This window comes from Heterodontus francisci, chromosome 41 (assembly GCF_036365525.1).
Source record: "Heterodontus francisci isolate sHetFra1 chromosome 41, sHetFra1.hap1, whole genome shotgun sequence".
In the NCBI taxonomy this organism is placed as follows: Eukaryota; Metazoa; Chordata; class Chondrichthyes; order Heterodontiformes; family Heterodontidae; genus Heterodontus; species Heterodontus francisci.
Genome location: NC_090411.1, coordinates 9,920,419 through 9,945,244, shown reverse-complemented (window position 1 = coordinate 9,945,244; position 24,826 = coordinate 9,920,419). Strand labels below are relative to the sequence as shown.

Genomic DNA, 24,826 nt, shown 5'->3' with positions numbered 1-24,826 from the left:
GCTTCTGCGCGAGGCATTGCGCAGGAAAAAAGACACGCGCGCGCTGGGCAGCAAAGGGCGGCCTGCAACTGCGGGGCAATCCAACAGGGGGCAGCGTAGCGCCCACGGAAAACTGCAGCAAAGTCAGCCGAGCAGCAGCGCCGTCACTATTGCGAATTCTATTTTTCAGCAGGGGTCTCGCCCCCATGGAGGGGGGAAGCTGCACCGCTCCTGGAAACACTGCAATACCAGGTGGATGCATGGAGTGGACGGGCCAAGCCCCTGTTCCATCTCCCTGTCCCAAAAATCAATTTAATATTTGGTCCCCAGATAGGGGACGTATCAGATATTAAACTGATAAGAACAGATACTACACTTGATCTTAGCCAAAAGGCCGAGAAGCGATGGCCGTAAAACTGCGTTTGCTGCGCGCGTCAGGCCCGGCGTGCGGCCTCTACCTCAAAGTAGCCGCCGGGTGGGCGAGCCTAGGGCGAAAGAGGCGACGGCGGGCGGTCTTTGAGCCAGAGCTCCTTTTGTTGCCGGGCCTTGCAAGCAGAAAGGAAAGCACGCGTGCATGCCACGCGCAGCCATTCCTTGCGCTTCTGCGCGAGGCATTGCGCAGGAAAAAAGACACGCGCGCGCTGGGCAGCAAAGGGCGGCCTGCAACTGCGGGGCAATCCAACAGGGGGCAGCGTAGCGCCCACGGAAAACTGCAGCAAAGTCAGCCGAGCAGCAGCGCCGTCACTATTGCGAATTCTATTTTTCAGCAGGGGTCTCGCCCCCATGGAGGGGGGAAGCTGCACCGCTCCTGGAAACACTGCAATACCAGGTGGATGCAAGGAGTGAACGGGGCAAGCCCCTGTTCCATCTCCCTGTCCCAAAAATCAATTTAATATTTGGTCCCCAGATAGGGGACGTATCAGATATTAAACTGATAAGAACAGATACTACACTTGATCTTAGCCATAAGGCCGAGAAGCGATGGCCGTAAAACTGCGTTCGCTGCGCGCGTCAGGCCCGGCGTGCGGCCTCTACCTCAAAGTAGCCGCCGGGTGGGCGAGCCTAGGGCGAAAGAGGCGACGGCGGGCGGTCTTTGAGCCAGAGCTCCTTTTGTTGCCGGGCCTTGCAAGCAGAAAGGAAAGCACGCGTGCATGCCACGCGCAGCCATTCCTTGCGCTTCTGCGCGAGGCATTGCGCAGGAAAAAAGACACGCGCGCGCTGGGCAGCAAAGGGCGGCCTGCAACTGCGGGGCAATCCAACAGGGGGCAGCGTAGCGCCCACGGAAAACTGCAGCAAAGTCAGCCGAGCAGCAGCGCCGTCACTATTGCGAATTCTATTTTTCAGCAGGGGTCTCGCCCCCATGGAGGGGGGAAGCTGCACCGCTCCTGGAAACACTGCAATACCAGGTGGATGCATGGAGTGAACGGGGCAAGCCCCTGTTCCATCTCCCTGTCCCAAAAATCAATTTAATATTTGGTCCCCAGATAGGGGACGTATCAGATATTAAACTGATAAGAACAGATACTACACTTGATCTTAGCCATAAGGCCGAGAAGCGATGGCCGTAAAACTGCGTTCGCTGCGCGCGTCAGGCCCGGCGTGCGGCCTCTACCTCAAAGTAGCCGCCGGGTGGGCGAGCCTAGGGCGAAAGAGGCGACGGCGGGCGGTCTTTGAGCCAGAGCTCCTTTTGTTGCCGGGCCTTGCAAGCAGAAAGGAAAGCACGCGTGCATGCCACGCGCAGCCATTCCTTGCGCTTCTGCGTGAGGCATTGCGCAGGAAAAAAGACACGCGCGCGCTGGGCAGCAAAGGGCGGCCTGCAACTGCGGGGCAATCCAACAGGGGGCAGCGTAGCGCCCACGGAAAACTGCAGCAAAGTCAGCCGAGCAGCAGCGCCGTCACTATTGCGAATTCTATTTTTCAGCAGGGGTCTCGCACCCATGGAGGGGGGAAGCTGCACCGCTCCTGGAAACACTGCAATACCAGGTGGAATCATGGAGTGGACGGGGCAAGCCCCTGTTCCATCTCCCTGTCCCAAAAATCAATTTAATATTTGGTCCCCAGATAGGGGACGTATCAGATATTAAACTGATAAGAACAGATACTACACTTGATCTTAGCCAAAAGGCCGAGAAGCGATGGCCGTAAAACTGCGTTTGCTGCGCGCGTCAGGCCCGGCGTGCGGCCTCTACCTCAAAGTAGCCGCCGGGTGGGCGAGCCTAGGGCGAAAGAGGCGACGGCGGGCGGTCTTTGAGCCAGAGCTCCTTTTGTTGCCGGGCCTTGCAAGCAGAAAGGAAAGCACGCGTGCATGCCACGCGCAGCCATTCCTTGCGCTTCTGCGCGAGGCATTGCGCAGGAAAAAAGACACGCGCGCGCTGGGCAGCAAAGGGCGGCCTGCAACTGCGGGGCAATCCAACAGGGGGCAGCGTAGCGCCCACGGAAAACTGCAGCAAAGTCAGCCGAGCAGCAGCGCCGTCACTATTGCGAATTCTATTTTTCAGCAGGGGTCTCGCCCCCATGGAGGGGGGAAGCTGCACCGCTCCTGGAAACACTGCAATACCAGGTGGATGCATGGAGTGGACGGGCCAAGCCCCTGTTCCATCTCCCTGTCCCAAAAATCAATTTAATATTTGGTCCCCAGATAGGGGACGTATCAGATATTAAACTGATAAGAACAGATACTACACTTGATCTTAGCCAAAAGGCCGAGAAGCGATGGCCGTAAAACTGCGTTTGCTGCGCGCGTCAGGCCCGGCGTGCGGCCTCTACCTCAAAGTAGCCGCCGGGTGGGCGAGCCTAGGGCGAAAGAGGCGACGGCGGGCGGTCTTTGAGCCAGAGCTCCTTTTGTTGCCGGGCCTTGCAAGCAGAAAGGAAAGCACGCGTGCATGCCACGCGCAGCCATTCCTTGCGCTTCTGCGCGAGGCATTGCGCAGGAAAAAAGACACGCGCGCGCTGGGCAGCAAAGGGCGGCCTGCAACTGCGGGGCAATCCAACAGGGGGCAGCGTAGCGCCCACGGAAAACTGCAGCAAAGTCAGCCGAGCAGCAGCGCCGTCACTATTGCGAATTCTATTTTTCAGCAGGGGTCTCGCCCCCATGGAGGGGGGAAGCTGCACCGCTCCTGGAAACACTGCAATACCAGGTGGATGCAAGGAGTGAACGGGGCAAGCCCCTGTTCCATCTCCCTGTCCCAAAAATCAATTTAATATTTGGTCCCCAGATAGGGGACGTATCAGATATTAAACTGATAAGAACAGATACTACACTTGATCTTAGCCATAAGGCCGAGAAGCGATGGCCGTAAAACTGCGTTCGCTGCGCGCGTCAGGCCCGGCGTGCGGCCTCTACCTCAAAGTAGCCGCCGGGTGGGCGAGCCTAGGGCGAAAGAGGCGACGGCGGGCGGTCTTTGAGCCAGAGCTCCTTTTGTTGCCGGGCCTTGCAAGCAGAAAGGAAAGCACGCGTGCATGCCACGCGCAGCCATTCCTTGCGCTTCTGCGCGAGGCATTGCGCAGGAAAAAAGACACGCGCGCGCTGGGCAGCAAAGGGCGGCCTGCAACTGCGGGGCAATCCAACAGGGGGCAGCGTAGCGCCCACGGAAAACTGCAGCAAAGTCAGCCGAGCAGCAGCGCCGTCACTATTGCGAATTCTATTTTTCAGCAGGGGTCTCGCACCCATGGAGGGGGGAAGCTGCACCGCTCCTGGAAACACTGCAATACCAGGTGGATGCATGGAGTGAACGGGGCAAGCCCCTGTTCCATCTCCCTGTCCCAAAAATCAATTTAATATTTGGTCCCCAGATAGGGGACGTATCAGATATTAAACTGATAAGAACAGATACTACACTTGATCTTAGCCATAAGGCCGAGAAGCGATGGCCGTAAAACTGCGTTCGCTGCGCGCGTCAGGCCCGGCGTGCGGCCTCTACCTCAAAGTAGCCGCCGGGTGGGCGAGCCTAGGGCGAAAGAGGCGACGGCGGGCGGTCTTTGAGCCAGAGCTCCTTTTGTTGCCGGGCCTTGCAAGCAGAAAGGAAAGCACGCGTGCATGCCACGCGCAGCCATTCCTTGCGCTTCTGCGTGAGGCATTGCGCAGGAAAAAAGACACGCGCGCGCTGGGCAGCAAAGGGCGGCCTGCAACTGCGGGGCAATCCAACAGGGGGCAGCGTAGCGCCCACGGAAAACTGCAGCAAAGTCAGCCGAGCAGCAGCGCCGTCACTATTGCGAATTCTATTTTTCAGCAGGGGTCTCGCCCCCATGGAGGGGGGAAGCTGCACCGCTCCTGGAAACACTGCAATACCAGGTGGATGCATGGAGTGGACGGGCCAAGCCCCTGTTCCATCTCCCTGTCCCAAAAATCAATTTAATATTTGGTCCCCAGATAGGGGACGTATCAGATATTAAACTGATAAGAACAGATACTACACTTGATCTTAGCCAAAAGGCCGAGAAGCGATGGCCGTAAAACTGCGTTTGCTGCGCGCGTCAGGCCCGGCGTGCGGCCTCTACCTCAAAGTAGCCGCCGGGTGGGCGAGCCTAGGGCGAAAGAGGCGACGGCGGGCGGTCTTTGAGCCAGAGCTCCTTTTGTTGCCGGGCCTTGCAAGCAGAAAGGAAAGCACGCGTGCATGCCACGCGCAGCCATTCCTTGCGCTTCTGCGCGAGGCATTGCGCAGGAAAAAAGACACGCGCGCGCTGGGCAGCAAAGGGCGGCCTGCAACTGCGGGGCAATCCAACAGGGGGCAGCGTAGCGCCCACGGAAAACTGCAGCAAAGTCAGCCGAGCAGCAGCGCCGTCACTATTGCGAATTCTATTTTTCAGCAGGGGTCTCGCCCCCATGGAGGGGGGAAGCTGCACCGCTCCTGGAAACACTGCAATACCAGGTGGATGCAAGGAGTGAACGGGGCAAGCCCCTGTTCCATCTCCCTGTCCCAAAAATCAATTTAATATTTGGTCCCCAGATAGGGGACGTATCAGATATTAAACTGATAAGAACAGATACTACACTTGATCTTAGCCATAAGGCCGAGAAGCGATGGCCGTAAAACTGCGTTCGCTGCGCGCGTCAGGCCCGGCGTGCGGCCTCTACCTCAAAGTAGCCGCCGGGTGGGCGAGCCTAGGGCGAAAGAGGCGACGGCGGGCGGTCTTTGAGCCAGAGCTCCTTTTGTTGCCGGGCCTTGCAAGCAGAAAGGAAAGCACGCGTGCATGCCACGCGCAGCCATTCCTTGCGCTTCTGCGCGAGGCATTGCGCAGGAAAAAAGACACGCGCGCGCTGGGCAGCAAAGGGCGGCCTGCAACTGCGGGGCAATCCAACAGGGGGCAGCGTAGCGCCCACGGAAAACTGCAGCAAAGTCAGCCGAGCAGCAGCGCCGTCACTATTGCGAATTCTATTTTTCAGCAGGGGTCTCGCACCCATGGAGGGGGGAAGCTGCACCGCTCCTGGAAACACTGCAATACCAGGTGGATGCATGGAGTGGACGGGGCAAGCCCCTGTTCCATCTCCCTGTCCCAAAAATCAATTTAATATTTGGTCCCCAGATAGGGGACGTATCAGATATTAAACTGATAAGAACAGATACTACACTTGATCTTAGCCAAAAGGCCGAGAAGCGATGGCCGTAAAACTGCGTTTGCTGCGCGCGTCAGGCCCGGCGTGCGGCCTCTACCTCAAAGTAGCCGCCGGGTGGGCGAGCCTAGGGCGAAAGAGGCGACGGCGGGCGGTCTTTGAGCCAGAGCTCCTTTTGTTGCCGGGCCTTGCAAGCAGAAAGGAAAGCACGCGTGCATGCCACGCGCAGCCATTCCTTGCGCTTCTGCGCGAGGCATTGCGCAGGAAAAAAGACACGCGCGCGCTGGGCAGCAAAGGGCGGCCTGCAACTGCGGGGCAATCCAACAGGGGGCAGCGTAGCGCCCACGGAAAACTGCAGCAAAGTCAGCCGAGCAGCAGCGCCGTCACTATTGCGAATTCTATTTTTCAGCAGGGGTCTCGCCCCCATGGAGGGGGGAAGCTGCACCGCTCCTGGAAACACTGCAATACCAGGTGGATGCATGGAGTGAACAGGGCAAGCCCCTGTTCCATCTCCCTGTCCCAAAAATCAATTTAATATTTGGTCCCCAGATAGGGGACGTATCAGATATTAAACTGATAAGAACAGATACTACACTTGATCTTAGCCATAAGGCCGAGAAGCGATGGCCGTAAAACTGCGTTCGCTGCGCGCGTCAGGCCCGGCGTGCGGCCTCTACCTCAAAGTAGCCGCCGGGTGGGCGAGCCTAGGACGAAAGAGGCGACGGCGGGCGGTCTTTGAGCCAGAGCTCCTTTTGTTGCCGGGCCTTGCAAGCAGAAAGGAAAGCACGCGTGCATGCCACGCGCAGCCATTCCTTGCGCTTCTTCACGAGGCATTGCGCAGAAAAAAAGACACGCGCGCGCTGGGCAGCAAAGGGCGGCCTGCAACTGCGGGGCAATCCAACAGGGGGCAGCATAGCGCCCACGGAAAACTGCAGCAAAGTCAGCCGAGCAGCAGCGCCGTCACTATTGCGAATTCTATTTTTCAGCAGGGGTCTCGCCCCCATGGAGGGGGGAAGCTGCACCGCTCCTGGAAACACTGCAATACCAGGTGGATGCATGGAGTGGACGGGGCAAGCCCCTGTTCCATCTCCCTGTCCCAAAAATCAATTTAATATTTGGTCCCCAGATAGGGGACGTATCAGATATTAAACTGATAAGAACAGATACTACACTTGATCTTAGCCAAAAGGCCTTGAAGCGATGGCCGTAAAACTGCGTTTGCTGCGCGCGTCAGGCCCGGCGTGCGGCCTCTACCTCAAAGTAGCCGCCGGGTGGGCGAGCCTAGGGCGAAAGAGGCAACGGCGGGCGGTCTTTGAGCCAGAGCTCCTTTTGTTGCCGGGCCTTGCAAGCAGAAAGGAAAGCACGCGTGCATGCCACGCGCAGCCATTCCTTGCGCTTCTGCGCGAGGCATTGCGCAGGAAAAAAGACACGCGCGCGCTGGGCAGCAAAGGGCGGCCTGCAACTGCGGGGCAATCCAACAGGGGGCAGCGTAGCGCCCACAGAAAACTGCAGCAAAGTCAGCCGAGCAGCAGCGCCGTCACTATTGCGAATTCTATTTTTCAGCAGGGGTCTTGCCCCCATGGAGGGGGGAAGCTGCACCGCTCCTGGAAACACTGCAATACCAGGTGGATGCATGGAGTGGACGGGGCAAGCCCCTGTTCCATCTCCCTGTCCCAAAAATCAATTTAATATTTGGCCCCCAGATAGGGGACGTATCAGATATTAAACTGATAAGAACAGATACTACACTTGATCTTAGCCAAAAGGCCGAGAAGCGATGGCCGTAAAACTGCGTTTGCTGCGCGCGTCAGGCCCGGCGTGCGGCCTCTACCTCAAAGTAGCCGCCGGGTGGGCGAGCCTAGGGCGAAAGAGGCGACGGCGGGCGGTCTTTGAGCCAGAGCTCCTTTTGTTGCCGGGCCTTGCAAGCAGAAAGGAAAGCACGCGTGCATGCCACGCGCAGCCATTCCTTGCGCTTCTTCGCGAGGCATTGCGCAGAAAAAAAGACACGCGCGCGCTGGGCAGCAAAGGGCGGCCTGCAACTGAGGGGCAATCCAACAGGGGGCAGCGTAGCGCCCACGGAAAACTGCAGCAAAGTCAGCCGAGCAGCAGCGCCGTCACTATTGCGAATTCTATTTTTCAGCAGGGGTCTCGCCCCCATGGAGGGGGGAAGCTGCACCGCTCCTGGAAACACTGCAATACCAGGTGGATGCATGGAGTGGACGGGGCAAGCCCCTGTTCAATCTCCCTGTCCCAAAAATCAATTTAATATTTGGTCCCCAGATAGGGGACGTATCAGATATTAAACTGATAAGAACAGATACTACACTTGATCTTAGCCAAAAGGCCGAGAAGCGATGGCCGTAAAACTGCGTTTGCTGCGCGCGTCAGGCCCGGCGTGCGGCCTCTACCTCAAAGTAGCCGCCGGGTGGGCGAGCCTAGGGCGAAAGAGGCGACGGCGGGCGGTCTTTGAGCCAGAGCTCCTTTTGTTGCCGGGCCTTGCAAGCAGAAAGGAAAGCACGCGTGCATGCCACGCGCAGCCATTCCTTGCGCTTCTTCACGAGGCATTGCGCAGAAAAAAAGACACGCGCGCGCTGGGCAGCAAAGGGCGGCCTGCAACTGCGGGGCAATCCAACAGGGGGCAGCGTAGCGCCCACGGAAAACTGCAGCAAAGTCAGCCGAGCAGCAGCGCCGTCACTATTGCGAATTCTATTTTTCAGCAGGGGTCTCGCCCCCATGGAGGGGGGAAGCTGCACCGCTCCTGGAAACACTGCAATACCAGGTGGATGCATGGAGTGGACGGGGCAAGCCCCTGTTCCATCTCCCTGTCCCAAAAATCAATTTAATATTTGGTCCCCAGATAGGGGACGTATCAGATATTAAACTGATAAGAACAGATACTACACTTGATCTTAGCCAAAAGGCCGAGAAGCGATGGCCGTAAAACTGCGTTTGCTGCGCGCGTCAGGCCCGGCGTGCGGCCTCTACCTCAAAGTAGCCGCCGGGTGGGCGAGCCTAGGGCGAAAGAGGCGACGGCGGGCGGTCTTTGAGCCAGAGCTCCTTTTGTTGCCGGGCCTTGCAAGCAGAAAGGAAAGCACGCGTGCATGCCACGCGCAGCCATTCCTTGCGCTTCTTCGCGAGGCATTGCGCAGAAAAAAAGACACGCGCGCGCTGGGCAGCAAAGGGCGGCCTGCAACTGAGGGGCAATCCAACAGGGGGCAGCGTAGCGCCCACGGAAAACTGCAGCAAAGTCAGCCGAGCAGCAGCGCCGTCACTATTGCGAATTCTATTTTTCAGCAGGGGTCTCGCCCCCATGGAGGGGGGAAGCTGCACCGCTCCTGGAAACACTGCAATACCAGGTGGATGCATGGAGTGGACGGGGCAAGCCCCTGTTCAATCTCCCTGTCCCAAAAATCAATTTAATATTTGGTCCCCAGATAGGGGACGTATCAGATATTAAACTGATAAGAACAGATACTACACTTGATCTTAGCCAAAAGGCCGAGAAGCGATGGCCGTAAAACTGCGTTTGCTGCGCGCGTCAGGCCCGGCGTGCGGCCTCTACCTCAAAGTAGCCGCCGGGTGGGCGAGCCTAGGGCGAAAGAGGCGACGGCGGGCGGTCTTTGAGCCAGAGCTCCTTTTGTTGCCGGGCCTTGCAAGCAGAAAGGAAAGCACGCGTGCATGCCACGCGCAGCCATTCCTTGCGCTTCTGCGCGAGGCATTGCGCAGGAAAAAAGACACGCGCGCGCTGGGCAGCAAAGGGCGGCCTGCAACTGCGGGGCAATCCAACAGGGGGCAGCGTAGCACCCACAGAAAACTGCAGCAAAGTCAGCCGAGCAGCAGCGCCGTCACTATTGCGAATTCTATTTTTCAGCAGGGGTCTTGCCCCCATGGAGGGGGGAAGCTGCACCGCTCCTGGAAACACTGCAATACCAGGTGGATGCATGGAGTGGACGGGGCAAGCCCCTGTTCCATCTCCCTGTCCCAAAAATCAATTTAATATTTGGCCCCCAGATAGGGGACGTATCAGATATTAAACTGATAAGAACAGATACTACACTTGATCTTAGCCAAACGGCCGAGAAGCGATGGCCGTAAAACTGCGTTTGCTGCGCGCGTCAGGCCCGGCGTGCGGCCTCTACGTCAAAGTAGCCGCCGGGTGGGCGAGCCTAGGGCGAAAGAGGCGACGGCGGGCGGTCTTTGAGCCAGAGCTCCTTTTGTTGCCGGGCCTTGCAAGCAGAAAGGAAAGCACGCGTGCATGCCACGCGCAGCCATTCCTTGCGCTTCTTCGCGAGGCATTGCGCAGAAAAAAAGACACGCGTGCGCTGGGCAGCAAAGGGCGGCCTGCAACTGAGGGGCAATCCAACAGGGGGCAGCGTAGCGCCCACGGAAAACTGCAGCAAAGTCAGCCGAGCAGCAGCGCCGTCACTATTGCGAATTCTATTTTTCAGCAGGGGTCTCGCCCCCATGGAGGGGGGAAGCTGCACCGCTCCTGGAAACACTGCAATACCAGGTGGATGCATGGAGTGGACGGGGCAAGCCCCTGTTCAATCTCCCTGTCCCAAAAATCAATTTAATATTTGGTCCCCAGATAGGGGACGTATCAGATATTAAACTGATAAGAACAGATACTACACTTGATCTTAGCCAAAAGGCCGAGAAGCGATGGCCGTAAAACTGCGTTTGCTGCGCGCGTCAGGCCCGGCGTGCGGCCTCTACCTCAAAGTAGCCGCCGGGTGGGCGAGCCTAGGGCGAAAGAGGCGACGGCGGGCGGTCTTTGAGCCAGAGCTCCTTTTGTTGCCGGGCCTTGCAAGCAGAAAGGAAAGCACGCGTGCATGCCACGCGCAGCCATTCCTTGCGCTTCTGCGCGAGGCATTGCGCAGGAAAAAAGACACGCGCGCGCTGGGCAGCAAAGGGCGGCCTGCAACTGCGGGGCAATCCAACAGGGGGCAGCGTAGCGCCCACGGAAAACTGCAGCAAAGTCAGCCGAGCAGCAGCGCCGTCACTATTGCGAATTCTATTTTTCAGCAGGGGTCTCACCCCCATGGAGGGGGGAAGCTGCACCGCTCCTGGAAACACTGCAATACCAGGTGGATGCATGGAGTGGACGGGGCAAGCCCCTGTTCCATCTCCCTGTCCCAAAAATCAATTTAATATTTGGTCCCCAGATAGGGGACGTATCAGATATTAAACTGATAAGAACAGATACTACACTTGATCTTAGCCAAAAGGCCGAGAAGCAATGGCCGTAAAACTGCGTTTGCTGCGCGCGTCAGGCCCGGCGTGCGGCCTCTACCTCAAAGTAGCCGCCGGGTGGGCGAGCCTAGGGCGAAAGAGGCGACGGCGGGCGGTCTTTGAGCCAGAGCTCCTTTTGTTGCCGGGCCTTGCAAGCAGAAAGGAAAGCACGCGTGCATGCCACGCGCAGCCATTCCTTGCGCTTCTGCGCGAGGCATTGCGCAGGAAAAAAGACACGCGCGCGCTGGGCAGCAAAGGGCGGCCTGCAACTGCGGGGCAATCCAACAGGGGGCAGCGTAGCGCCCACAGAAAACTGCAGCAAAGTCAGCCGAGCAACAGCGCCGTCACTATTGCGAATTCTATTTTTCAGCAGGGGTCTTGCCCCCATGGAGGGGGGAAGCTGCACCGCTCCTGGAAACACTGCAATACCAGGTGGATGCATGGAGTGGACGGGGCAAGCCCCTGTTCCATCTCCCTGTCCCAAAAATCAATTTAATATTTGGCCCCCAGATAGGGGACGTATCAGATATTAAACTGATAAGAACAGATACTACACTTGATCTTAGCCAAAAGGCCGAGAAGCGATGGCCGTAAAACTGCGTTTGCTGCGCGCGTCAGGCCCGGCGTGCGGCCTCTACGTCAAAGTAGCCGCCGGGTGGGCGAGCCTAGGGCGAAAGAGGCGACGGCGGGCGGTCTTTGAGCCAGAGCTCCTTTTGTTGCCGGGCCTTGCAAGCAGAAAGGAAAGCACGCGTGCATGCCACGCGCAGCCATTCCTTGCGCTTCTTCGCGAGGCATTGCGCAGAAAAAAAGACACGCGTGCGCTGGGCAGCAAAGGGCGGCCTGCAACTGAGGGGCAATCCAACAGGGGGCAGCGTAGCGCCCACGGAAAACTGCAGCAAAGTCAGCCGAGCAGCAGCGCCGTCACTATTGCGAATTCTATTTTTCAGCAGGGGTCTCGCCCCCATGGAGGGGGGAAGCTGCACCGCTCCTGGAAACACTGCAATACCAGGTGGATGCATGGAGTGGACGGGGCAAGCCCCTGTTCAATCTCCCTGTCCCAAAAATCAATTTAATATTTGGTCCCCAGATAGGGGACGTATCAGATATTAAACTGATAAGAACAGATACTACACTTGATCTTAGCCAAAAGGCCGAGAAGCGATGGCCGTAAAACTGCGTTTGCTGCGCGCGTCAGGCCCGGCGTGCGGCCTCTACCTCAAAGTAGCCGCCGGGTGGGCGAGCCTAGGGCGAAAGAGGCGACGGCGGGCGGTCTTTGAGCCAGAGCTCCTTTTGTTGCCGGGCCTTGCAAGCAGAAAGGAAAGCACGCGTGCATGCCACGCGCAGCCATTCCTTGCGCTTCTGCGCGAGGCATTGCGCAGGAAAAAAGACACGCGCACGCTGGGCAGCAAAGGGCGGCCTGCAACTGCGGGGCAATCCAACAGGGGGCAGCGTAGCGCCCACGGAAAACTGCAGCAAAGTCAGCCGAGCAGCAGCGCCGTCACTATTGCGAATTCTATTTTTCAGCAGGGGTCTCACCCCCATGGAGGGGGGAAGCTGCACCGCTCCTGGAAACACTGCAATACCAGGTGGATGCATGGAGTGGACGGGGCAAGCCCCTGTTCCATCTCCCTGTCCCAAAAATCAATTTAATATTTGGTCCCCAGATAGGGGACGTATCAGATATTAAACTGATAAGAACAGATACTACACTTGATCTTAGCCAAAAGGCCGAGAAGCGATGGCCGTAAAACTGCGTTTGCTGCGCGCGTCAGGCCCGGCGTGCGGCCTCTACCTCAAAGTAGCCGCCGGGTGGGCGAGCCTAGGGCGAAAGAGGCGACGGCGGGCGGTCTTTGAGCCAGAGCTCCTTTTGTTGCCGGGCCTTGCAAGCAGAAAGGAAAGCACGCGTGCATGCCACGCGCAGCCATTCCTTGCGCTTCTTCGCGAGGCATTGCGCAGAAAAAAAGACACGCGTGCGCTGGGCAGCAAAGGGCGGCCTGCAACTGAGGGGCAATCCAACAGGGGGCAGCGTAGCGCCCACGGAAAACTGCAGCAAAGTCAGCCGAGCAGCAGCGCCGTCACTATTGCGAATTCTATTTTTCAGCAGGGGTCTCGCCCCCATGGAGGGGGGAAGCTGCACCGCTCCTGGAAACACTGCAATACCAGGTGGATGCATGGAGTGGACGGGGCAAGCCCCTGTTCAATCTCCCTGTCCCAAAAATCAATTTAATATTTGGTCCCCAGATAGGGGACGTATCAGATATTAAACTGATAAGAACAGATACTACACTTGATCTTAGCCAAAAGGCCGAGAAGCGATGGCCGTAAAACTGCGTTTGCTGCGCGCGTCAGGCCCGGCGTGCGGCCTCTACCTCAAAGTAGCCGCCGGGTGGGCGAGCCTAGGGCGAAAGAGGCGACGGCGGGCGGTCTTTGAGCCAGAGCTCCTTTTGTTGCCGGGCCTTGCAAGCAGAAAGGAAAGCACGCGTGCATGCCACTCGCAGCCATTCCTCGCGCTTCTGCGCGAGGCATTGCGCAGGAAAAAAGACACGCGCGCGCTGGGCAGCAAAGGGCGGCCTGCAACTGCGGGGCAATCCAACAGGGGGCAGCGCAGCGCCCACGGAAAACTGCAGCAAAGTCAGCTGAGCAGCAGCGCCATCACTATTGCGAATTCTATTTTTCAGCAGGGGTCTCGCCCCCATGGAGGGGGGAAGCTGCACCGCTCCTGGAAACACTGCAATACCAGGTGGATGCATGGAGTGGACGGGGCAAGCCCCTGTTCCATCTCCCTGTCCCAAAAATCAATTTAATATTTGGTCCCCAGATAGGGGACGTATCAGATATTAAACTGATAAGAACAGATACTACACTTGATCTTAGCCAAAAGGCCGAGAAGCGATGGCCGTAAAACTGCGTTTGCTGCGCGCGTCAGGCCCGGCGTGCGGCCTCTACCTCAAAGTAGCCACCGGGTGGGCGAGCCTAGGGCGAAAGAGGCGACGGCGGGCGGTCTTTGAGCCAGAGCTCCTTTTGTTGCCGGGCCTTGCAAGCAGAAAGGAAAGCACGCGTGCATGCCACGCGCAGCCATTCCTTGCGCTTCTGCGCGAGGCATTGCGCAGGAAAAAAGACACGCGCGCGCTGGGCAGCAAAGGGCGGCCTGCAACTGCGGGGCAATCCAACAGGGGGCAGCGTAGCGCCCACGGAAAACTGCAGCAAAGTCAGCCGAGCAGCAGCGCCGTCACTATTGCGAATTCTATTTTTCAGCAGGGGTCTCGCACCCATGGAGGGGGGAAGCTGCACCGCTCCTGGAAACACTGCAATACCAGGTGGATGCATGGAGTGGACGGGGCAAGCCCCTGTTCCATCTCCCTGTCCCAAAAATCAATTTAATATTTGGTCCCCTGATAGGGGACGTATCAGATATTAAACTGATAAGAACAGATACTTTTTTTTTTTATTTCCAAAATATACTTTATTCATAAAAATCTGTAAAAATTACATTGCCAAACAGTTTCCAAACAGCACGAAAAAATACAAACATTGCAAAAGAGATCAGTTTCTTTCAATAATGTCATGAGTTTCTTCCCAACCCTTCCGTTTCACAATTGTCATGTCAATTACAGTTTTACATTTACAGCAATTGAGAATATTAACGATACAGTTCGAGGGGTTTCCCATGGTTCCAGCCCCTCAGTCCAGCTTGGTGGGGAACCTTACACTGTGGTCTTTCCCCATTGAGCCTTTGCTGCGGCTGCCCCAAGCTTTAGTGCGTCCCTCAGCACGTAGTCCTGGACCTTGGAATGTGCCAGTCTGCAACATTCGGTGGTGGACAACTCTTTGCGCTGGAAGACCAGCAAGTTTCGGGCAGACCAAAGGGCGTCTTTCACCGAATTGATAGCCCTCCAGCAGCAGTTGATGTTTGTCTCGGTGTGCGTCCCTGGGAACAGCCCGTAGAGCACAGACTCCTGTGTTACAGAGCTGCTTGGGATGAACCTTGACAAAAACCACTGCATCTCTTTCCACACCTGCTTTGCAAAGGCACATTCCAGGAGGAGGTGGGCGACCGTCTCTTCCCCACCACAGCCAACGCGGGGGCACTGTGCGGAGGGGGCGAGACTTCGGGTGTGCATGAAGGATCTGACGGGGAGGGCCCTTCTCACCACCAGCCAAGCTACGTCTTGGTGCTTGTTTGAAAGTTCTGGTGATGAGGCATTCCGCCAAATGACTTTGACGGTCTGCTCGGGGAACCATCCGACAGGATCCACCGTTTCCTTTTCCCGTAGGGCCTTGAGGACATTCCGTGCAGACCACTGCCTGATGGACCGGTGGTCAAATGTGTTTTTCCGCAGAAACTGCTCCACGAAGGATAGGTGGTACGGCGCCGCCCAACTGCACGGAGCGTTCCGCGGCAATGTGACCAGGCCCATCCTTCGCAACACCGGGGACAGATAGAACCTCAGCACGTAGTGACACTTGGAGTTTGCGTACTGGGGATCGACACATAGCTTGATGCAGCCGCACACGAAGGTGGTCATCAGGATGAGGGCCACGTTGGGTACATTTTTCCCGCCCTTGTCCAGAGATTTGAACATCGTGTCCCTCCGGACCCGGTCCATTTTAGATCCCCAGACGAAGCGGAAAATGGCTCGGGTGACTGCCACGGCGCAGGAGTGGGGTATGGGCCAGACCTGCGCCACGTAGAGCAACAACGTGAGCGCCTCGCACCTGATGACCAGGTTCTTACCCACAATGGAGAGAGACCGCTGCCCCCACATGCCCAACTTTTGTCGTACCTTGGCTACTCGCTCCTCCCATGTTTTGGTGCACGCCCCGGCCCTTCCGAACCATATCCCCAGCACCTTCAGGTAATCTGACCTGACGGTGAAGGGGACAAAGGATCGGTCAGCCCAGTTCCCAAAGAACATGGCCTCGCTCTTGCCGTGGTTAACTTTGGCTCCCGAGGCCAGTTCGAACTGGTCGCAGATGCTCATCAGTCTGCGCACGGACAGCGGATCCGAGCAGAAGACGGCGACGTCATCCATGTACAGGGAGGTTTTGACCTGAGTGCCTCCGCTGCCTGGGATTGTCACCCCTCTTATGCTCGCATCCTTCCTAATAGACTCAGCAAAGGGTTCAATACAGCAAACAAACAAGACCGGGGAAAGAGGACAGCCCTGTCTGACTCCAGATTTGATCGGGAAACTTTCAGATTCCCACCCGTTGATTGACACTGCGCTACTGATGTTTGTGTAGAGCAGTTGGATCCAATTGCAGATTCCCTCCCCAAACCCCATTTTGGAAAGCACGTCCATCATGTAGGTGTGCGATATCCTGTCAAAAGCCTTCTCCTGGTCCAGGCTGATGAGGCAGGTGTCCACCCTCCTGTCCCGTACGTAGGCGATCGTATCCCTGAGTAGCGCGAGGCTATCAGAGATCTTCCTGCCGGGCACAGTACAGGTCTGATCGGGGTGAATCACCAACTCCAGAGCAGACTTGACTCGACTGGCTATGACTTTGGACAGAATCTTGTAATCAACATTAAGCAGTGAGATGGGCCGCCAATTTCTGATTTCTGCCCTCTCCCCCTTCTGCTTGTAAATGAGGGTGATGATGCCTTTTCTCATGGTCTCTGACATGCTGCCGGCCAGGAGCATACTCTTGTTAAACTGATAAGAACAGATACTACACTTGATCTTAGCCAAAAGGCCGAGAAGCGATGGCCGTAAAACTGCGTTTGCTGCGCGCGTCAGGCCCGGCGTGCGGCCTCTACCTCAAAGTAGCCGCCGGGTGGGCGAGCCTAGGGCGAAAGAGGCGACGGCGGGCGGTCTTTGAGCCAGAGCTCCTTTTGTTGCCGGGCCTTGCAAGCAGAAAGGAAAGCACGCGTGCATGCCACGCGCAGCCATTCCTTGCGCTTCTGCGCGAGGCATTGCGCAGGAAAAAAGACACGCGTGCGCTGGGCAGCAAAGGGCGGCCTGCAACTGCGGGGCAATCCAACAGGGGGCAGCGTAGCGCCCACGGAAAACTGCAGCAAAGTCAGCCGAGCAGCAGCGCCGTCACTATTGCGAATTCTATTTTTCAGCAGGGGTCTCGCCCCCATGGAGGGGGGAAGCTGCACCGCTCCTGGAAACACTGCAATACCAGGTGGATGCATGGAGTGGACGGGGCAAGCCCCTGTTCCATCTCCCTGTCCCAAAAATCAATTTAATATTTGGTCCCCAGATAGGGGACGTATCAGATATTAAACTGATAAGAACAGATACTACACTTGATCTTAGCCAAAAGGCCGAGAAGCGATGGCCGTAAAACTGCGTTTGCTGCGCGCGTCAGGCCCGGCGTGCGGCCTCTACCTCAAAGTAGCCGCCGGGTGGGCGAGCCTAGGGCGAAAGAGGCGACGGCGGGCGGTCTTTGAGCCAGAGCTCCTTTTGTTGCCGGGCCTTGCAAGCAGAAAGGAAAGCACGCGTGCATGCCACGCGCAGCCATTCCTTGCGCTTCTGCGCGAGGCATTGCGCAGGAAAAAAGACACGCGCGCGCTGGGCAGCAAAGGGCGGCCTGCAACTGCGGGGCAATCCAACAGGGGGCAGCGTAGCGCCCACGGAAAACTGCAGCAAAGTCAGCCGAGCAGCAGCGCCGTCACTATTGCGAATTCTATTTTTCAGCAGGGGTCTCGCCCCCATGGAGGGGGGAAGCTGCACCGCTCCTGGAAACACTGCAATACCAGGTGGATGCATGGAGTGGACGGGGCAAGCCCCTGTTCCATCTCCCTGTCCCAAAAATCAATTTAATATTTGGTCCCCAGATAGGGGACGTATCAGATATTAAACTGATAAGAACAGATACTACACTTGATCTTAGCCAAAAGGCCGAGAAGCGATGGCCGTAAAACTGCGTTTGCTGCGCGCGTCAGGCCCGGCGTGCGGCCTCTACCTCAAAGTAGCCGCCGGGTGGGCGAGCCTAGGGCGAAAGAGGCGACGGCGGGCGGTCTTTGAGCCAGAGCTCCTTTTGTTGCCGGGCCTTGCAAGCAGAAAGGAAAGCACGCGTGCATGCCACGCGCAGCCATTCCTTGCGCTTCTGCGCGAGGCATTGCGCAGGAAAAAAGACACGCGCGCGCTGGGCAGCAAAGGGCGGCCTGCAACTGCGGGGCAATCCAACAGGGGGCAGCGTAGCGCCCACGGAAAACTGCAGCAAAGTCAGCCGAGCAGCAGCGCCGTCACTATTGCGAATTCTATTTTTCAGCAGGGGTCTCGCACCCATGGAGGGGGGAAGCTGCACCGCTCCTGGAAACACTGCAATACCAGGTGGATGCATGGAGTGGACGGGGCAAGCCCCTGTTGCATCTCCCTGTCCCAAAAATCAATTTAATATTTGGTCCCCAGATAGCGGACGTATCAGATATTAAACTGATAAGAACAGATACTACACTTGATCTTAGCCAAAAGGCCGAGAAGCGATGGCCGTAAAACTGCGTTTGCTGCGCGCGTCAGGCCCGGCGTGCGGCCTCTACCTCAAAGTAGCCGCCGGGTGGGCGAGCCTAGGGCGAAAGAGGCGACGGCGGGCGGTCTTTGAGCCAGAGCTCCTTTTGATGCCGGGCCTTGCAAGCAGAAAGGAAAGCACGCGTGCATGCCACGCGCAGCCATTCCTTGCGCTTCTTCACGAGGCATTGCGCAGAAAAAAAGACACGCGCGCGCTGGGCAGCAAAGGGCGGCCTGCAACTGCGGGGCAATCCAACAGGGGGCAGCGTAGCGCCCACGGAAAACTGCAGCAAAGTCAGCCGAGCAGCAGCGCCGTCACTATTGCGAATTCTATTTTTCAGCAGGGGTCTCGCCCCCATGGAGGGGGGAAGCTGCACCGCTCCTGGAAACACTGCAATACCAGGTGGATGCATGGAGTGGACGGGGCAAGCCCCTGTTCCATCTCCCTGTCCCAAAAATCAATTTAATATTTGGTCCCCAGATAGGGGACGTATCAGATATTAAACTGATAAGAACAGATACTACACTTGATCTTAGCCAAAAGGCCGAGAAGCGATGGCCGTAAAACTGCGTTTGCTGCGCGCGTCAGGCCCGGTGTGCGGCCTCTACCTCAAAGTAGCCGCCGGGTGGGCGAGCCGAGGGCGAAAGAGGCGACGGCGGGCGGTCTTTGAGCCAGAGCTCCTTTTGTTGCCGGGCCTTGCAAGCAGAAAGGAAAGCACGCGTGCATGCCACGCGCAGCCATTCCTTGCGCTTCTGCGCGAGGCATTGCGCAGGAAAAAAGACACGCGCGCGCTGGGCAGCAAAGGGCGGCCTGCAACTGCGGGGCAATCCAACAGGGGGCAGCGTAGCGCCCACGGAAAACTGCAGCAAAGTCAGCCGAGCAGCAGCGCCGTCACTATTGCGAATTCTATTTTTCAGCAGGGGTCTCGCCCCCATGGAGGGGGGAAGCTGCACCGCTCCTGGAAACACTGCAATACCAGGTGGATGCATGGAGTGAACGGGGCAAGCCCCTGTTCCATCTCCCTGTCCCAAAAATCAATTTAATATTTGGTCCCCAGATAGGGGACGTATCAGATATTAAACTGATAAGAACAGATACTACACTTGATCTTAGCCATAAGGCCGAGAAGCGATGGCCGTAAAACTGCGTTCGCTGCGCGCGTCAGGCCCGGCGTGCGGCCTCTACCTCAAAGTAGCCGCCGGGTGGGCGAGCCTAGGGCGAAAGAGGCGACGGCGGGCGGTCTTTGAGCCAGAGCTCCTTTTGTTGCCGGGCCTTGCAAGCAGAAAGGAAAGCACGCGTGCATGCCACGCGCAGCCATTCCTTGCGCTTCTGCGCGAGGCATTGCGCAGGAAAAAAGACACGCGCGCGCTGGGCAGCAAAGGGCGGCCTGCAACTGCGGGGCAATCCAACAGGGGGCAGCGTAGCGCCCACGGAAAACTGCAGCAAAGTCAGCCGAGCAGCAGCGCCGTCACTATTGCGAATTCTATTTTTCAGCAGGGGTCTCGCCCCCATGGAGGGGGGAAGCTGCACCGCTCCTGGAAACACTGCAATACCAGGTGGATGCATGGAGTGGACGGGGCAAGCCCCTGTTCCATCTCCCTGTCCCAAAAATCAATTTAATATTTGGTCCCCAGATAGGGGACGTATTAGATATTAAACTGATAAGAACAGATACTACACTTGATCTTAGCCAAAAGGCCGAGAAGCGATGGCCGTAAAACTGCGTTTGCTGCGCGCGTCAGGCCCGGCGTGCGGCCTCTACCTCAAAGTAGCCGCCGGGTGGGCGAGCCTAGGGCGAAAGAGGCGACGGCGGGCGGTCTTTGAGCCAGAGCTCCTTTTGTTGCCGGGCCTTGCAAGCAGAAAGGAAAGCACGCGTGCATGCCACGCGCAGCCATTCCTTGCGCTTCTGCGCGAGGCATTGCGCAGGAAAAAAGACACGCGCGCGCTGGGCAGCAAAGGGCGGCCTGCAACTGCGGGGCAATCCAACAGGGGGCAGCGTAGCGCCCACGGAAAACTGCAGCAAAGTCAGCCGAGCAGCAGCGCCGTCACTATTGCGAATTCTATTTTTCAGCAGGGGTCTCGCCCCCATGGAGGGGGGAAGCTGCACCGCTCCTGGAAACACTGCAATACCAGGTGGATGCATGGAGTGGACGGGGCAAGCCCCTGTTCCATCTCCCTGTCCCAAAAATCAATTTAATATTTGGTCCCCAGATAGGGGACGTATCAGATATTAAACTGATAAGAACAGATACTACACTTGATCTTAGCCAAAAGGCCGAGAAGCGATGGCCGTAAAACTGCGTTTGCTGCGCGCGTCAGGCCCGGCGTGCGGCCTCTACCTCAAAGTAGCCGCCGGGTGGGCGAGCCTAGGGCGAAAGAGGCGACGGCGGGCGGTCTTTGAGCCAGAGCTCCTTTTGTTGCCGGGCCTTGCAAGCAGAAAGGAAAGCACGCGTGCATGCTACGCGCAGCCATTCCTTGCGCTTCTGCGCGAGGCATTGCGCAGGAAAAAAGACACGCGTGCGCTGGGCAGCAAAGGGCGGCCTGCAACTGCGGGGCAATCCAACAGGGGGCAGCGTAGCGCCCACGGAAAACTGCAGCAAAGTCAGCCGAGCAGCAGCGCCGTCACTATTGCGAATTCTATTTTTCAGCAGGGGTCTCGCCCCCATGGAGGGGGGAAGCTGCACCGCTCCTGGAAACACTGCAATACCAGGTGGATGCATGGAGTGGACGGGGCAAGCCCCTGTTCCATCTCCCTGTCCCAAAAATCAATTTAATATTTGGTCCCCAGATAGGGGACGTATCAGATATTAAACTGATAAGAACAGATACTACACTTGATCTTAGCCAAAAGGCCGAGAAGCGATGGCCGTAAAACTGCGTTTGCTGCGCGCGTCAGGCCCGGCGTGCGGCCTCTACCTCAAAGTAGCCGCCGGGTGGGCGAGCCTAGGGCGAAAGAGGCGACGGCGGGCGGTCTTTGAGCCAGAGCTCCTTTTGTTGCCGGGCCTTGCAAGCAGAAAGGAAAGCACGCGTGCATGCCACGCGCAGCCATTCCTTGCGCTTCTGCGCGAGGCATTGCGCAGGAAAAAAGACACGCGCGCGCTGGGCAGCAAAGGGCGGCCTTCAACTGCGGGGCAATCCAACAGGGGGCAGCGTAGCGCCCACGGAAAACTGCAGCAAAGTCAGCCGAGCAGCAGCGCCGTCACTATTGCGAATTCTATTTTTCAGCAGGGGTCTCGCACCCATGGAGGGGGGAAGCTGCACCGCTCCTGGAAACACTGCAATACCAGGTGGATGCATGGAGTGGACGGGGCAAGCCCCTGTTGCATCTCCCTGTCCCAAAAATCAATTTAATATTTGGTCCCCAGATAGCGGACGTATCAGATATTAAACTGATAAGAACAGATACTACACTTGATCTTAGCCAAAAGGCCGAGAAGCGATGGCCGTAAAACTGCGTTTGCTGCGCGCGTCAGGCCCGGCGTGCGGCCTCTACCTCAAAGTAGCCGCCGGGTGGGCGAGCCTAGGGCGAAAGAGGCGACGGCGGGCGGTCTTTGAGCCAGAGCTCCTTTTGATGCCGGGCCTTGCAAGCAGAAAGGAAAGCACGCGTGCATGCCACGCGCAGCCATTCCTTGCGCTTCTTCACGAGGCATTGCGCAGAAAAAAAGACACGCGCGCGCTGGGCAGCAAAGGGCGGCCTGCAACTGCGGGGCAATCCAACAGGGGGCAGCGTAGCGCCCACGGAAAACTGCAGCAAAGTCAGCCGAGCAGCAGCGCCGTCACTATTGCGAATTCTATTTTTCAGCAGGGGTCTCGCCCCCATGGAGGGGGGAAGCTGCACCGCTCCTGGAAACACTGCAATACCAGGTGGATGCATGGAGTGGACGGGGCAAGCCCCTGTTCCATCTCCCTGTCCCAAAAATCAATTTAATATTTGGTCCCCAGATAGGGGACGTATCAGATATTAAACTGATAAGAACAGATACTACACTTGATCTTAGCCAAAAGGCCGAGAAGCGATGGCCGTAAAACTGCGTTTGCTGCGCGCGTCAGGCCCGGCGTGCGGCCTCTACCTCAAAGTAGCCGCCGGGTGGGCGAGCCGAGGGCGAAAGAGGCGACGGCGGGCGGTCTTTGAGCCAGAGCTCCTTTTGTTGCCGGGCCTTGCAAGCAGAAAGGAAAGCACGCGTGCATGCCACGCGCAGCCATTCCTTGCGCTTCTGCGCGAGGCATTGCGCAGGAAAAAAGACACGCGCGCGCTGGGCAGCAAAGGGCGGCCTGCAACTGCGGGGCAATCCAACAGGGGGCAGCGTAGCGCCCACGGAAAACTGCAGCAAAGTCAGCCGAGCAGCAGCGCCGTCACTATTGCGAATTCTATTTTTCAGCAGGGTTCTCGCCCCCATGGAGGGGGGAAGCTGCACCGCTCCTGGAAACACTGCAATACCAGGTGGATGCATGGAGTGAACGGGGCAAGCCCCTGTTCCATCACCCTGTCCCAAAAATCAATTTAATATTTGGTCCCCAGATAGGGGACGTATCAGATATTAAACTGATAAGAACAGATACTACACTTGATCTTAGCCATAAGGCCGAGAAGCGATGGCATAAAACTGCGTTCGCTGCGCGCGTCAGGCCCGGCGTGCGGCCTCTACCTCAAAGTAGCCGCCGGGTGGGCGAGCCTAGGGCGAAAGAGGCGACGGCGGGCGGTCTTTGAGCCAGAGCTCCTTTTGTTGCCGGGCCTTGCAAGCAGAAAGGAAAGCACGCGTGCATGCCACGCGCAGCCATTCCTTGCGCTTCTGCGCGAGGCATTGCGCAGGAAAAAAGACACGCGCGCGCTGGGCAGCAAAGGGCGGCCTGCAACTGCGGGGCAATCCAACAGGGGGCAGCGTAGCGCCCACGGAAAACTGCAGCAAAGTCAGCCGAGCAGCAGCGCCGTCACTATTGCGAATTCTATTTTTCAGCAGGGGTCTCGCCCCCATGGAGGGGGGAAGCTGCACCGCTCCTGGAAACACTGCAATACCAGGTGGATGCATGGAGTGGACGGGGCAAGCCCCTGTTCCATCTCCCTGTCCCAAAAATCAATTTAATATTTGGTCCCCAGATAGGGGACGTATCAGATATTAAACTGATAAGAACAGATACTACACTTGATCTTAGCCAAAAGGCCGAGAAGCGATGGCCGGAAAACTGCGTTTGCTGCGCGCGTCAGGCCCGGCGTGCGGCCTCTACCTCAAAGCAGCCGCCGGGTGGGCGAGCCTAGGGCGAAAGAGGCGACGGCGGGCGGTCTTTGAGCCAGAGCTCCTTTTGTTGCCGGGCCTTGCAAGCAGAAAGGAAAGCACGCGTGCATGCCACGCGCAGCCATTCCTTGCGCTTCTGCGCGAGGCACTGCGCAGGAAAAAAGACACGCGCGCGCTGGGCAGCAAAGGGCGGCCTGCAACTGCGGGGCAATCCAACAGGGGGCAGCGTAGCGCCCACGGAAAACTGCAGCAAAGTCAGCCGAGCAGCAGCGCCGTCACTATTGCGAATTCTATTTTTCAGCAGGGGTCTCGCCCCCTTGGAGGGGGGAAGCTGCACCGCTCCTGGAAACACTGCAATACCAGGTGGATGCATGGAGTGGACGGGGCAAGCCCCTGTTCCATCTCCCTGTCCCAAAAATCAATTTAATATTTGGTCCCCAGATAGGGGACGTATCAGATATTAAACTGATAAGAACAGATACTACACTTGATCTTAGCCAAAAGGCCGAGAAGCGATGGCCGTAAAACTGCGTTTGCTGCACGCGTCAGGCCCGGCGTGCGGCCTCTACCTCAAAGTAGCCGCCGGGTGGGCGAGCCTAGGGCGAAAGAGGCGACGGCGGGCGGTCTTTGAGCCAGAGCTCCTTTTGTTGCCGGGCCTTGCAAGCAGAAAGGAAAGCACGCGTGCATGCCACGCGCAGCCATTCCTTGCGCTTCTGCGCGAGGCATTGCGCAGGAAAAAAGACACGCTCGCGCTGGGCAGCAAAGGGCGGCCTGCAACTGCGGGGCAATCCAACAGGGGGCAGCGTAGCGCCCACGGAAAACTGCAGCAAAGTCAGCCGAGCAGCAGCGCCGTCACTATTGCGAATTCTATTTTTCAGCAGGGGTCTCGCCCCCATGGAGGGGGGAAGCTGCACCGCTCCTGGAAACACTGCAATACCAGGTGGATGCATGGAGTGAACGGGGCAAGCCCCTGTTCCATCTCCCTGTCCCAAAAATCAATTTAATATTTGGTCCCCAGATAGGGGACGTATCAGATATTAAACTGATAAGAACAGATACTACACTTGATCTTAGCCATAAGGCAGAGAAGCGATGGCCGTAAAACTGCGTTCGCTGCGCGCGTCAGGCCCGGCGTGCGGCCTCTACCTCAAAGTAGCCGCCGGGTGGGCGAGCCTAGGGCGAAAGAGGCGACGGCGGGCGGTCTTTGAGCCAGAGCTCCTTTTGTTGCCGGGCCTTGCAAGCAGAAAGGAAAGCACGCGTGCATGCCACGCGCAGCCATTCCTTGCGCTTCTGCGCGAGGCATTGCGCAGGAAAAAAGACACGCGCGCGCTGGGCAGCAAAGGGCGGCCTGCAACTGCGGGGCAATCCAACA

At 57.6% G+C, this 24,826-nt stretch overlaps 38 non-coding genes and 2 pseudogenes across 38 annotated transcripts; all 40 read right to left on the bottom strand.

The window, feature by feature from the left end:
- Positions 1 to 194: 194 nt before the first annotated feature.
- On the bottom strand, positions 195 to 385 carry LOC137353953 (U2 spliceosomal RNA). Its single transcript, XR_010970103.1, has one exon. It is a non-coding gene; the product is annotated as a U2 spliceosomal RNA (small nuclear RNA).
- Positions 386 to 771: 386 nt separating this feature from the next.
- Positions 772 to 962, bottom strand: LOC137353909 (U2 spliceosomal RNA). The gene has a single exon (XR_010970059.1). It is a non-coding gene; the product is annotated as a U2 spliceosomal RNA (small nuclear RNA).
- Positions 963 to 1,348: 386 nt separating this feature from the next.
- LOC137353844 (U2 spliceosomal RNA) lies at positions 1,349 to 1,539 on the bottom strand. The gene has a single exon (XR_010969996.1). It is a non-coding gene; the product is annotated as a U2 spliceosomal RNA (small nuclear RNA).
- Positions 1,540 to 1,925: 386 nt separating this feature from the next.
- On the bottom strand, positions 1,926 to 2,116 carry LOC137354027 (U2 spliceosomal RNA). The gene has a single exon (XR_010970177.1). It is a non-coding gene; the product is annotated as a U2 spliceosomal RNA (small nuclear RNA).
- A 386-nt stretch (positions 2,117 to 2,502) lies between these two features.
- On the bottom strand, positions 2,503 to 2,693 carry LOC137353952 (U2 spliceosomal RNA). Its single transcript, XR_010970102.1, has one exon. It is a non-coding gene; the product is annotated as a U2 spliceosomal RNA (small nuclear RNA).
- A 386-nt stretch (positions 2,694 to 3,079) lies between these two features.
- On the bottom strand, positions 3,080 to 3,270 carry LOC137353908 (U2 spliceosomal RNA). The gene has a single exon (XR_010970058.1). It is a non-coding gene; the product is annotated as a U2 spliceosomal RNA (small nuclear RNA).
- Positions 3,271 to 3,656: 386 nt separating this feature from the next.
- Positions 3,657 to 3,847, bottom strand: LOC137353843 (U2 spliceosomal RNA). The gene has a single exon (XR_010969995.1). It is a non-coding gene; the product is annotated as a U2 spliceosomal RNA (small nuclear RNA).
- A 386-nt stretch (positions 3,848 to 4,233) lies between these two features.
- LOC137353951 (U2 spliceosomal RNA) lies at positions 4,234 to 4,424 on the bottom strand. The gene has a single exon (XR_010970101.1). It is a non-coding gene; the product is annotated as a U2 spliceosomal RNA (small nuclear RNA).
- Positions 4,425 to 4,810: 386 nt separating this feature from the next.
- LOC137353907 (U2 spliceosomal RNA) lies at positions 4,811 to 5,001 on the bottom strand. The gene has a single exon (XR_010970057.1). It is a non-coding gene; the product is annotated as a U2 spliceosomal RNA (small nuclear RNA).
- A 386-nt stretch (positions 5,002 to 5,387) lies between these two features.
- LOC137355018 (U2 spliceosomal RNA) lies at positions 5,388 to 5,578 on the bottom strand. Its single transcript, XR_010970663.1, has one exon. It is a non-coding gene; the product is annotated as a U2 spliceosomal RNA (small nuclear RNA).
- A 386-nt stretch (positions 5,579 to 5,964) lies between these two features.
- On the bottom strand, positions 5,965 to 6,155 carry LOC137353937 (U2 spliceosomal RNA). Its single transcript, XR_010970087.1, has one exon. It is a non-coding gene; the product is annotated as a U2 spliceosomal RNA (small nuclear RNA).
- A 386-nt stretch (positions 6,156 to 6,541) lies between these two features.
- On the bottom strand, positions 6,542 to 6,732 carry LOC137353919 (U2 spliceosomal RNA). The gene has a single exon (XR_010970069.1). It is a non-coding gene; the product is annotated as a U2 spliceosomal RNA (small nuclear RNA).
- A 386-nt stretch (positions 6,733 to 7,118) lies between these two features.
- Positions 7,119 to 7,309, bottom strand: LOC137353734 (U2 spliceosomal RNA). Its single transcript, XR_010969887.1, has one exon. It is a non-coding gene; the product is annotated as a U2 spliceosomal RNA (small nuclear RNA).
- A 386-nt stretch (positions 7,310 to 7,695) lies between these two features.
- On the bottom strand, positions 7,696 to 7,886 carry LOC137353768 (U2 spliceosomal RNA). Its single transcript, XR_010969920.1, has one exon. It is a non-coding gene; the product is annotated as a U2 spliceosomal RNA (small nuclear RNA).
- Positions 7,887 to 8,272: 386 nt separating this feature from the next.
- On the bottom strand, positions 8,273 to 8,463 carry LOC137355015 (U2 spliceosomal RNA). The gene has a single exon (XR_010970661.1). It is a non-coding gene; the product is annotated as a U2 spliceosomal RNA (small nuclear RNA).
- A 386-nt stretch (positions 8,464 to 8,849) lies between these two features.
- LOC137353766 (U2 spliceosomal RNA) lies at positions 8,850 to 9,040 on the bottom strand. The gene has a single exon (XR_010969918.1). It is a non-coding gene; the product is annotated as a U2 spliceosomal RNA (small nuclear RNA).
- Positions 9,041 to 9,426: 386 nt separating this feature from the next.
- Positions 9,427 to 9,617, bottom strand: LOC137353895 (U2 spliceosomal RNA). The gene has a single exon (XR_010970046.1). It is a non-coding gene; the product is annotated as a U2 spliceosomal RNA (small nuclear RNA).
- Positions 9,618 to 10,003: 386 nt separating this feature from the next.
- Positions 10,004 to 10,194, bottom strand: LOC137353765 (U2 spliceosomal RNA). Its single transcript, XR_010969917.1, has one exon. It is a non-coding gene; the product is annotated as a U2 spliceosomal RNA (small nuclear RNA).
- A 386-nt stretch (positions 10,195 to 10,580) lies between these two features.
- LOC137355100 (U2 spliceosomal RNA) lies at positions 10,581 to 10,771 on the bottom strand. Its single transcript, XR_010970741.1, has one exon. It is a non-coding gene; the product is annotated as a U2 spliceosomal RNA (small nuclear RNA).
- Positions 10,772 to 11,157: 386 nt separating this feature from the next.
- On the bottom strand, positions 11,158 to 11,348 carry LOC137353732 (U2 spliceosomal RNA). The gene has a single exon (XR_010969885.1). It is a non-coding gene; the product is annotated as a U2 spliceosomal RNA (small nuclear RNA).
- A 386-nt stretch (positions 11,349 to 11,734) lies between these two features.
- LOC137353764 (U2 spliceosomal RNA) lies at positions 11,735 to 11,925 on the bottom strand. The gene has a single exon (XR_010969916.1). It is a non-coding gene; the product is annotated as a U2 spliceosomal RNA (small nuclear RNA).
- Positions 11,926 to 12,311: 386 nt separating this feature from the next.
- Positions 12,312 to 12,502, bottom strand: LOC137355014 (U2 spliceosomal RNA). Its single transcript, XR_010970660.1, has one exon. It is a non-coding gene; the product is annotated as a U2 spliceosomal RNA (small nuclear RNA).
- A 386-nt stretch (positions 12,503 to 12,888) lies between these two features.
- LOC137353763 (U2 spliceosomal RNA) lies at positions 12,889 to 13,079 on the bottom strand. The gene has a single exon (XR_010969915.1). It is a non-coding gene; the product is annotated as a U2 spliceosomal RNA (small nuclear RNA).
- Positions 13,080 to 13,465: 386 nt separating this feature from the next.
- On the bottom strand, positions 13,466 to 13,656 carry LOC137355013 (U2 spliceosomal RNA). Its single transcript, XR_010970659.1, has one exon. It is a non-coding gene; the product is annotated as a U2 spliceosomal RNA (small nuclear RNA).
- A 386-nt stretch (positions 13,657 to 14,042) lies between these two features.
- Positions 14,043 to 14,222, bottom strand: LOC137354161 (U2 spliceosomal RNA; annotated as a pseudogene).
- A 2,130-nt stretch (positions 14,223 to 16,352) lies between these two features.
- LOC137354514 (U2 spliceosomal RNA) lies at positions 16,353 to 16,471 on the bottom strand (annotated as a pseudogene).
- Positions 16,472 to 16,857: 386 nt separating this feature from the next.
- Positions 16,858 to 17,048, bottom strand: LOC137355012 (U2 spliceosomal RNA). The gene has a single exon (XR_010970658.1). It is a non-coding gene; the product is annotated as a U2 spliceosomal RNA (small nuclear RNA).
- A 386-nt stretch (positions 17,049 to 17,434) lies between these two features.
- Positions 17,435 to 17,625, bottom strand: LOC137355011 (U2 spliceosomal RNA). The gene has a single exon (XR_010970657.1). It is a non-coding gene; the product is annotated as a U2 spliceosomal RNA (small nuclear RNA).
- Positions 17,626 to 18,011: 386 nt separating this feature from the next.
- Positions 18,012 to 18,202, bottom strand: LOC137354016 (U2 spliceosomal RNA). The gene has a single exon (XR_010970166.1). It is a non-coding gene; the product is annotated as a U2 spliceosomal RNA (small nuclear RNA).
- A 386-nt stretch (positions 18,203 to 18,588) lies between these two features.
- On the bottom strand, positions 18,589 to 18,779 carry LOC137355010 (U2 spliceosomal RNA). Its single transcript, XR_010970656.1, has one exon. It is a non-coding gene; the product is annotated as a U2 spliceosomal RNA (small nuclear RNA).
- Positions 18,780 to 19,165: 386 nt separating this feature from the next.
- Positions 19,166 to 19,356, bottom strand: LOC137353842 (U2 spliceosomal RNA). The gene has a single exon (XR_010969994.1). It is a non-coding gene; the product is annotated as a U2 spliceosomal RNA (small nuclear RNA).
- Positions 19,357 to 19,742: 386 nt separating this feature from the next.
- LOC137353928 (U2 spliceosomal RNA) lies at positions 19,743 to 19,933 on the bottom strand. The gene has a single exon (XR_010970078.1). It is a non-coding gene; the product is annotated as a U2 spliceosomal RNA (small nuclear RNA).
- Positions 19,934 to 20,319: 386 nt separating this feature from the next.
- LOC137355009 (U2 spliceosomal RNA) lies at positions 20,320 to 20,510 on the bottom strand. The gene has a single exon (XR_010970655.1). It is a non-coding gene; the product is annotated as a U2 spliceosomal RNA (small nuclear RNA).
- A 386-nt stretch (positions 20,511 to 20,896) lies between these two features.
- On the bottom strand, positions 20,897 to 21,087 carry LOC137355008 (U2 spliceosomal RNA). The gene has a single exon (XR_010970654.1). It is a non-coding gene; the product is annotated as a U2 spliceosomal RNA (small nuclear RNA).
- A 386-nt stretch (positions 21,088 to 21,473) lies between these two features.
- LOC137354015 (U2 spliceosomal RNA) lies at positions 21,474 to 21,664 on the bottom strand. Its single transcript, XR_010970165.1, has one exon. It is a non-coding gene; the product is annotated as a U2 spliceosomal RNA (small nuclear RNA).
- Positions 21,665 to 22,050: 386 nt separating this feature from the next.
- Positions 22,051 to 22,241, bottom strand: LOC137355007 (U2 spliceosomal RNA). The gene has a single exon (XR_010970653.1). It is a non-coding gene; the product is annotated as a U2 spliceosomal RNA (small nuclear RNA).
- A 386-nt stretch (positions 22,242 to 22,627) lies between these two features.
- On the bottom strand, positions 22,628 to 22,818 carry LOC137353998 (U2 spliceosomal RNA). Its single transcript, XR_010970148.1, has one exon. It is a non-coding gene; the product is annotated as a U2 spliceosomal RNA (small nuclear RNA).
- A 385-nt stretch (positions 22,819 to 23,203) lies between these two features.
- On the bottom strand, positions 23,204 to 23,394 carry LOC137355006 (U2 spliceosomal RNA). The gene has a single exon (XR_010970652.1). It is a non-coding gene; the product is annotated as a U2 spliceosomal RNA (small nuclear RNA).
- A 386-nt stretch (positions 23,395 to 23,780) lies between these two features.
- On the bottom strand, positions 23,781 to 23,971 carry LOC137355004 (U2 spliceosomal RNA). The gene has a single exon (XR_010970650.1). It is a non-coding gene; the product is annotated as a U2 spliceosomal RNA (small nuclear RNA).
- A 386-nt stretch (positions 23,972 to 24,357) lies between these two features.
- LOC137353888 (U2 spliceosomal RNA) lies at positions 24,358 to 24,548 on the bottom strand. Its single transcript, XR_010970039.1, has one exon. It is a non-coding gene; the product is annotated as a U2 spliceosomal RNA (small nuclear RNA).
- Between the last annotated feature and the right edge of the window lie 278 nt (positions 24,549 to 24,826).